Below are 10360 nucleotides of genomic sequence, written 5' to 3'. Positions count from 1 at the left end.
TCGATGACAACTAGCACTCGCCCACAACATATAACTTTGTACGATTGCATTACAGTATAAGACATTAGTTCATAACCTACCCCCAACCAGGTTAACCCGGGAAAAGTTATCGATATGAATGACATCAATGTCAAAAAAGATCATTACCAAAAGTAATACGGGAACTAGGAATTTTGTGAGAGTTGGGGTAGCTAATCCCAAAACTTTGACAACAATGTCATAGGTACCGCTACGCTTAAGGCTTTAAATCCTCAGTGCAAGTAGAGCTAGCAACTCCTACATTACAAAACACCCTTATCAATAACCTCCTGCTAGTCCTTAGCAATGAACTAAAAAGTAAATAAATGAAATGAACAACTATACAACTATGAACTAGAAAGTAATAAATAGATAACGCCACTTTCGTAGGGAACACGATTACATTTAGCATATACAACAAGCCTTTTGAACCCCTAGGTTACCCCTAGTGGACGAGTGAAGTCTCGTGAGGGTTTCTAGAAATGATACCCACAAACATTAAGCTCATTCTCACTAAAGAGATACCAATATTGCAAACAAGCATTGGGAGAAAACTATCTCAAGTATGCAATTTTTCAAACATTTTCAAGCAATCTCCCAAAATTTCAACATCAAGCAAGCAAGAATGGTCTTCCACACATCAAGAAAATGATCATGTAAATCAAAACAACTCCAGAATCCTTTTTGAGTGGACCGGCATAAAGTATGTTGCTATCTTAGACAACTAAAGAAATGATCACATCCTAACCCTCAAACTAGCACACAAATCTAGTACCGATCATCAAGACAAAGAGTGTACCTTTTATTAAAGCTTTATTGTTCTAGGTGAGCTTATTCTTTTCACTCGATTTTATTTTTATTTTTTATTTTTTTTATAGGATCAAAGATGGAAGCATGGTGCAATGTGTTGATCTATTAAGCTTTCTAGCGATTCATGAGGTCGAGCGTTAGGTCAATGACTCCCAAACCAGACGGCTTTAGGGTACTAGGTGTTCAAACACCCCTAAGGACTTACAAGTTCAAATCAATTAGGCTACAAATTAAAACAACCTCCATCTAATCATTTCCCACTTCTCACATTTTGGGAGAAGTCCTAACTTTTTATTACTTTTGCAACTTTCTTTTTTTTTTTTTTGAATAAACAAGTTCATTTATTAACCTAGAGTTTGGGCCCTCCACCTTTCGGCGCGAGAAATTCAATGCTTGATGAGGCTAGAATCTCTGCTACTTGGTGAAAAGGGGTTGTTATCCATCTTTATCAAGAATGAAAGCTTTCAATGCACTACTAGCTTAATTGGGATATAACCAATTCAATAATCAACAAAACATGTACTCCATAAATGAATGTTAGTGTGCGCCTGTGCTAGTGTAGAATCCTAAAGTGAATCTCAAAACAATCACAAAATCAGGATGATGTGGACCACAAGTGCAAGCATGATATCAATCTTTCGAAAAATTTACTCCTAAATGGCATCCACAAGGCATATAAGGAGTATTGGATTCTCAAGTCAAGCAATTTTTAAATTTTAAGTAATATAGTCCTCAAAAGATCAAAATCATAGCTAGTTATGGACCAATCATAGAAAATCCCTCAAATACACAAGTCATGCTCAAAATTTTGAATCTAAAGCAAACACTGCAAATCACACTATTACCCCCAAACTTAAATGGCATAGTGTCCTCGATGTGCAAAGAGAACAAAAGGAAAGAGTATACCAGTGTAACTATAGCAAAGAATAGCCAGGACAAAAGTATCCAAAATAGGTGGCATAACCCCCCCAAACTTGGGGTTAACTGTGCTCCTGAAAATTTGGCACTTGGATAAAACTCATCAGATAACAAAAAGAATAATAACAGTGCACATTGGACATGTAAGTATAAATGGGATAGCAACTGAAAATAGAGAGAGGTATAAGGGTGGTCTTGAAAATTTTGGCAGCATTCTCTCGCTTATTGAAGTCACTGGGATGCATTTAATGGAGTCAGTCACAGACAGAAATATCAATAGAAGAATATGACATCCAAAAGATCATGGATAAAATAGAAAAATAGAATAAAGTACAGTACATCCAGTGAGATATTAAGGCCAACAGACTGGCCGCAAAAATAATATAACAATATCAAAAATATGCAGATATCACAGATATATAAGAGGAATAAGAAGAATGGAAAGATCAAGTGGAGGAGGAAGGACGGGAGGGCGTGATCCGCGTATGTCTCTGGATAGGTCTCGCAACGCAGCCATTACATCTGTACGGAGTGAAGTAATGTCAGCTCGGATAGAGACAGTGTCTGCTCGGATAGAGACTATGGCATCCTCTAAAGCCTGGATGCGCTCTTCAAAGCCGGGTGTCTGTGCTGGAGCCTTAGGTACCACTGGGTCAGGAAAATAATGTGCATCCTGAGCCTGTTCCTCACCATGAATGGGCGACCCAGCCGGAGAGTGATGCTTCGGGTCCTCTACAGGCTGCTCCAAGTCAATATCCATGTGCATGGCAGGCGAATCGACTGGTATATCATCCGCAGCCTGCTCTGCTGCTGCTGCCACTGCCTGCTCCAACTCCTCTCTCTCTAGCTCCTCAGCTGCCTTCATAACGTCGTCCTGTAGGCTCTTGATAAGAGCCTTGTAGCTCTTATCCCAATCCTTCTTCTGGAATGTGTAGGCCCCAGACTCAGTACGCTCCCGTGACTGAAAGGGATAGCGCTGGTCTCTCAGAATCTGTGTGACGAGATGGCCGAATGGGAGATACTTAGCCCGTTTGGGCTTGGCCTTGCTGATATGGTCAACATACAGCTTCATCATAACGCTCCAGATGAGCGCAAGAATAGACAGTCAGTGCCCTGTATAGAAGGCGTATAAAGCTGTAAGATAGTCGCCGCGTCTTTGTATCTTGTGGTCGGCCATAAAAACATTTCAGTATAGCACCGAATTGAAGAACCACAGGTCATTTGGCAGATAAGTCCGAGTGGCAAAAGTCTCGCCACAGGCATAGTGACCTGTGAGTGCAACGGCCATGTCTGCATATGAGGGCCTCCATAAGGTAGGATATGTATCCTGAAGATTGGAGGGCAGACGTGTGGATAACGGCAAGATTTGGAAAGAGTGTCCACCGTGATACTGATAGGGTGGCCGTCAATGGTAGTTCGCAGCTCCGGCTAGGTTACTTGGGGCAGGTCGAAGGTTCTGGAAGAACATCCGGACCAACCTCGGGTACACTGGGTATGTGACAGGGGCTAGTATGGCTGAGATGCCCCTCCGGCCTATATCGTCATATGCTGCTCTGGTAAGAACAGACCAGGAGAAGTAGTCTATGTCAAAGACCGACTCGTGCACCACTTAAAGACGTGAGTATCTCAGCAATGACCGGTCTAAATCCTGGGCTGGCTGAGCTGGTGGTGGTGATGGAGATGGTATGTGCTCAGCCTCAGCGTCAGCCTGTGAAGAAGATGCCTCAGCTGAAGACTGTAGTTAACTGTCAGCGGATGGAAACTGAGGTGGAGTGGGCTCTGCTGGCTCCTCCTAAATATGAAAGGGCTCTGGCTTAGACTCATGAATGGGGTCTTATGCGTGAGATGGACCTGCCTCATCGTCCAATCTCTGTCTGGCCTTGCGGTGATAATGTTTGCGAGCAACAGTCTTTACCCTAGCCATGGCCTGCAAAATAAAAGGAAAACTTACAAAAAGGAAATCAGTACCGGTATAAAGAATTAAAGCACAGTTGATAGAATCATGTATGTCAAATAAGATAGACAAAATAGATAAGGAACATGAATTTATGCAAGTGACAAGGAATGAGTGACATGATAGAAGCATGCTAGACAGTATAAGTATGGAATGCATCCAATGTGGAAAACACAGGCATTGGGCATGTATGAGATAGCATGAAACACAAAAGATGTTGTGTGAAATGTGTGATGCAAATCTATGAAGTTCGATCGATCACAAATATGTGAGATCGATGCAAGTTCGATCGATCGAGAATAAGTGTGATCGATCTGTTACAGATTGATCGGAGAAAAAGTTCGATCGATCGAACTGTGAGGTGAAACTCAAAAAGTAACAGATCTGTGACATGGATGGCACGGGGGCCTCACAAACAAGCTTGTGGGCCCCTCTACACAATAAATCAACATATTTGGTCACTTTCTATGACCCCCAAAATCGAAATTAAAATCAAAAAAATATAAAACCTATATATACATATATATACACATATATACATAGCTTCAAACTTCATCAATGGCAAGATTTATCTTCAAAACACCTTAAGTCTAACATTTAAAGCATGGATTCATTAAATTAGAGCTTGAAATCAAAAGAGGGGGGTTCGGATCTTACCTTAAACCGAGAGATGAGATGAGATGAAAATGAGATTTGAGATCCGAGATGAAGGAGAGATATTCGAGGTGAGATGAACTCGCCGGAAGGTTCGCCGGAGATGGAGAAGTAAGTTGCAGCGGCGAGGGACGAAGGAGAGGGTGTTAGATCGATCTGTGGTATCGATCTAACAACCCTAGATTTGATTTTTAAAAACATTTCGTTACCAGTTCGATCGATCGAACTGTGATCAATCTCTCCTCACTAAAAGAAAAATTGTTTTTGAAGCTTTGAATATATATATATATATTAAAAAAGAATAAAACTAAATAAAATAAACTATTTTTGGAATATAAAACAAAATAAAATATATATAATTTACTATTTTAAAGTTCAAAATAAAAAAATTAAACTTTAAACAAAATAGTAATTCAAAGAACAAAGATCGATCTCTCCAAGATCGATCGAAGAATAACTCCGATCGATCGAACATGCAAAAACCTGTAGACATGTTCGATCGATGGGACAGAGAGCTTTTTGATGCAGGTTCAAAAAATTTCTAAGTGTTAAGACTGCAGATCGATCCAAGATGAAGTTGGATCGATCGAAGAACTAAAGATCGATCTAGGAACAAGTTCGAATGATGGGACAGAGAGCTGAAATATGAAGGTTTTCTTCGAACGATTGGACAGAGAGGTGATTGGATGCAGGTGGATACAGGTATGGAGTTCGATCGATCAAACCTCCTTAGAGATCGATCGAACTTATGCAAAATGCTCATTTTCAACATGAAGTGCATGCAATCCTAATCACAGTTCCTAGCAATGTACATGAACCTAAAGCAAATATCTAGACTTCGCAAGAAATGAAATTTAAAATAGAAATGAGGGAGGAATAGGGTTGTGACACCCTACGAAATGTACTAATCTTTAACGTCTTTAGCAAGACGTTGGGCTCTTATAGCCCGGATCAAACATCTTGTAGTGCATCCCTTCCTTGATGGGGTGATAAATGTTTTGAACTCCACCCAACAAATGGTTCCCTAAAGAACTTGTTAGATTAGGCTCAAAAGAAATTTTTGGTTCTTGGTCAACATGATCCTTGGGCTTCCATGCCCTTTCAAAACAAGGTTTTGAAACAACTTTCTTGGAATTCAGGGTTGAAGATGGACTTTTGGAATTTTGGTTTCACACAAAGACTCTATTCTTTCACATTCAAGGTTATGATATTTCTCTACAACATTCACTTCTTCATGCTTGTCAAATGAATTGGGGGTCGGATTGAAGATATTCAACTTCACCTTCATGTGGCTAAATGAGATCTTCATTATCCCCGTCTTACAATTAATGTTGGCATTCGCGGTTGCCAAGAAAGGACGGCCAAGGATAATGGGAATTTGGGGTCGTTGTAGTATAGTGGTGTGTATATCTGCCTATCACGCGGATGACCCGGGTTCGAGCCCCGGTAACGGCACCAAAAATTTGGTGGTCTCGGGGGTCGGTTCCATGTCAATGACAACGAAATCAACGGGAAAGAAGAATTTATCAATCTTAATCAGTATGTCCTCAATGATACCCCTAGGCTTTTTGATGGATCGGTCGGCAAGTTGCAAAACCACCGACGTCAGTTTCAAGTCTCCTAAGCCTAATTTGACATATACCGAGTATGGAAGAAGATTAACATTTGCTCCTAAGTCTAGAAGAGTCTGATTAATGATATGATCTCCAATAATGCATGAAGTGGTAGGTGAACCGGTGTCCTTAAACTTCAGAAGAGTGTTATGTTGCAAAATTGAGCTTACTTGTTCGGTTAAGATCACTTTCCTAGGTGCTTGGCTTTTGTTCTTCCTTTTTTGGGTGCATAAGTCTTTCAGAAACTTAGCATAAGCCGGAATTTGCTTGATTGCATCCAAAAGTGGAAGATTGACTTTCACTTGCCTAAACACATCCATAATTTCATTTGTTTTGGCCTTTTACTTGTCAATTGAAATGGATCCTTTTAAGGCATCCAAAAATGGAGCTCTTGGCTCAAAAACCTTTTCAGAAATTTTCATTGAAGTCTCTTCAACACAAGAAGTTTTGAAATCATTTTGCAAATTTTTCTTTTCAAAATCACTTTTCAAATCACTTTTCAAGATATTCTCATTTGAAAGATCATGCATATGCAATGAAGGAGGAATAGGATGTGAAACGGGATGGGTGTCAACTTGTGGTTGCACCGGTTCACTTTCTTCATTGGACATACCCACTTGGTTGTCCACAATCGTCCTACTTCTCAAGGTAATCACCGTGTTGACATACTCTATTATGTGACCTTCCGATGAGGAATGAGTCTCCATAACACATTGTTGCTTTTGTAGGTCATTCAAAGGCATTTTCCCTTTCTCTCTAGCATTTAAAGTACTAGTTATTTGTCCTACTTGGATTTCTAGCTTAGCAATGGATTGAGAATGAGAATGAAGCAATTGAGTGTTCGCCTTTAGAGTGCCCAGAGCGGTCAAAACTTTCTCTTCAAAAGCGGGACTCCTAGTATTTCCTTGAGAATATGATGGTTGATTAAGAAAATGAGAATTATCAAATTGATTTCCTTGTGATTGAAATGATGATCTAAAACCTTGGGAACCTTGGCTTTGTATCAGAGGTGGAACATATTTCCCTTGGAAACCACCTTGGGGAGGGTTTGAGCCTTCCCTTTGGTTTCTCCAAGAGAAATTTGGGTGATTCCTCCAACTAGGATTATAATGATTGCCATAAGGATTGTTCCCTTGATTAACAAAAGCTGCGTTGACTTGTTCATGATGCTCATTTTGCACAAGCCCATGGGGACAATTGGAAGTAGAATGTAAAACACTTGAACAAGTCATACTTGTCTCATTGGATGCATGATAGGAATGGTTAGGGACAGAAGATACTTGATTTGCCGAGTTTTGGTTGATCAAGAATTGATCAAACCTTTGAGATAAGGATTTCATCTCGACGGCTATTTCATTGGAATGGTCAACTTGATGTAAGCTAACACTCTTCCTTCCACTTAAATTCCTACCATTCTTGGAAGATAAAGTTCGATGCAAAGAATTTTCACTCATGCTCTCATAAAGACGCCACACGTCATCTTTATGCCTATCAATGTAAGAGCCACCCATGGAAGCATCAACCATGCCCTTGTAATTGTCCGATAAGCTCTCGAAGAAATATTGAACTAATTGCCATTTGGGCATGTCATGATGTGAACACTTCCTAAGCAATTCATTGAATCTTTCCCATGCCTCATGGAACGTTTCCCCATCCCTGTGTGAAAACTCTCGAATTGAGGTTCTCATGGCATTGATCTTAGAAACTGGATAGTACTTCTTCAAAAACTCTTGTTGCATTTCTGCCCAAGAAGTTATTGAAAAAGGCCTAAGATTGTTAAACCAATATTTTGCCTTGTCTTTAAGGGTGAATGGAAAAAGTTTAAGCCTTAAGACCTCTTCTGGTATGTCCGTGTATCTCACGGTGGAACATACTTTAAGAAACTCATCCAAATGCTTGTAAGGTTCTTCACTTGGAAGTCCATGATAGTTAGGAAGCATTTGAATGGTCTGTAGTTTGATCTCATAGTGGTGTGCTATAAATGGTGGCAATTGAATGCATATGGGTGCATTGTATTCATTATGCACATAATGATCTCTTAAAACAAGGGGAGGATTAGCAATTGGAGGTGCAATATGGGCGCCTTGATTACCTTGAATGATGGGAGGTGGTGGAGTATAGATTGGCCTTGGCATTCCCAATGGAACTTGGCCTTGTTGTTGTGGTGGGTGAATGAATGGCGTCGGCATGCCTAATGGTACTTGCATGTTATCATGTTGCACATTTGGGTAGAGGATGCCTTGTTGGTCAACCAAAGTCCTCCACATGGTCCTTATTATGTCCTTCCATTGATGAAATGGATTGACTGGAATTTCCTCTTCCCCTAGGGTTTCGAACAACGGATTCAAGATGAAAATTTAGAGGGACAAGAGTAGGTTTCAATGATCTACGACCATGCATGCACAACAAAACACAACACGCAACAAGCAATGAACTATCATTTCACTTTTGTAACAAATCAACAATCAACAAACTTCCTCTACATACAATGATTCCATATTCCTATGCTATCAACAATATGCAAAGAAAAATAAATTACCTCCACGTGGGCTCACGATTTATCTAAGAATTGAAATACAAGCCTCCACGCGGGCCGATGATTTAACTAGAGATTGAGTTAAGAAAGAGCTCACAAAGGGTCCTTTAGCACTTCAATTCAATTTTCAATTTAGCTTTGCAAATTTTTTAGATTTTAGCCTTTTCCTTGCTTTTGCTTAGCTCCTTGCTTGAAATGCTCATTTGCTCACCTTCTTTTCAATGCACCTAGTTAAATAAGAACCAACACAACAAGTAACCAAAATGAAAACAAAGTAAAGACACGATCAAAAAAGTACTAATTTCTAATTGATTCCACAAATACGACGTTGTCTTCAATCAATCCCCGGCAACGGGGCCAAAAAATTGGTGGTCTCGGGGGTCGCACCCCAAATCCAAAGTTTGTACACCAAAAGATAGTGGTGTAAGGCTATGATAAATGTGGCCAAGTTTTACATTTAGAAATTGCCACTACTACCTTTCACTAAAAATATAGTTAGGGCGAGTAGGGATCGTCCCAAGGGATTGGTGGGTCGTACTAGGTTGTGGAATTGAAATTAGGGTTAGTAGGTTGAGTGATCAAAAGATTGGTTGGTTGTTGAATTACACTAAGATGCAATTTATACTAAAGTAGGCAATTAAATGTAATTGAGAGAAAATGAGAGAGAGATCTTGGGGTTTATAGATCACCACTAAGCAAAACTTTTCTACACCCTTAATGAATGATTAATGAGGGAGAAAACATGTATTACAACATAGTGTGTGTGTGGTTGTTTCAATAAGTATGGATGACAAATTAAGCATATATTGTCTAAGCAACATGGTGGATAGCACAATATATCAAACTAAGCCATTAATCATTTCTTTTAGCTCACAATCCAAACACATCACAATATATCAAACTAAGCTATTAATCACTTATGAATGCTACTTGCTTTCATAAGTATGGAACATCAAACAATAAGTATGGATTGTCCTCCTATTTAATATCTAAACTACAACTACACTATAATTAAGCTAATGACATGAAATTAAACTAATTAATTGAGAGGCACAATCCATCAAGAAATGAGTATGAACCATCAAATAAACTACAAGAGCATTTCATTAAGCACTATGTCTTGACAATCTCTAGATCTATAGTATTAATACACATAGACATGCATCAATAAAACAAGAAATAGAGACAAACACATGAACATCTATTCTAGCATGCATAGACATATGGATAGAATAAAATGATCAATTGGAAGCATTAAACCACACAAATCATTGAATAAACAAGATCTATTTATATAAATATGTCAAAACGTGTATCACAATACAAATCCCCTTAAAATACATAAATCAAGATGTAAAAAACATGCTTAAGGCTAACTCTAGGCCCAAGAGGATGTCTAGCCACTCATGGATGATGTCCTCCAACCCTCAAGTGCTAACTCCATGGTAGAGATTGCTTATCTTTTTGGTTAATGGAAGAACTCCAAGCTTGTGTCTCTAGCCTCCTCCTTTCTTTTCTTCCTCACTAAGAATATAAAAATTGTGTCTCTAGTTTATCTATCTACTCTCAAGTATATGCCCTCAAGAATGACTCATATTCCTTATATAGGTAGGTTAAATATCACCCCAAATGAGCTGGGCTCGTTGTGATACCCCTTGATTCTAGAGCCACGGGTGATCAAGTCCGAGCACAGATCCGAGGGATACCAAACAATCAATATGTAAACAAGTAAGAATAAAAAAAAAAATTAAAAAATAAAATAATAAGCTGAAAAGAATTCTAAATGAAAAAAATCCTTAAAAGAATATTCATTAATATAATTTAATCTTTTCCAATCCTTACAACTTGGGAAACCAG

The 10360-nt window shown here is 39.1% G+C and overlaps 1 non-coding gene and 1 pseudogene across 1 annotated transcript; both read left to right on the top strand.

Moving 5' to 3' along the window:
* The first annotated feature begins 5737 nt into the window (after positions 1-5737).
* TRNAD-AUC (transfer RNA aspartic acid (anticodon AUC)) lies at positions 5738-5809 on the top strand. Its single transcript has one exon. It is a non-coding gene; the product is annotated as a tRNA-Asp (tRNA).
* Positions 5810-7551: 1742 nt separating this feature from the next.
* Positions 7552-7650, top strand: LOC132305865 (small nucleolar RNA R71; annotated as a pseudogene).
* The last annotated feature ends 2710 nt before the right edge of the window (positions 7651-10360 follow it).

This window comes from Cornus florida, unplaced genomic scaffold, assembly GCF_030987335.1.
Source record: "Cornus florida cultivar Cherokee Brave unplaced genomic scaffold, ASM3098733v1 CherokeeBrave_3.0.0_Hap2_Chr04, whole genome shotgun sequence".
Lineage (NCBI taxonomy): Eukaryota > Viridiplantae > Streptophyta > Magnoliopsida > Cornales > Cornaceae > Cornus > Cornus florida.
The sequence above is the reverse complement of the archived record's forward strand: the minus strand, read 5'-3'. Positions and strand labels throughout refer to the sequence as shown.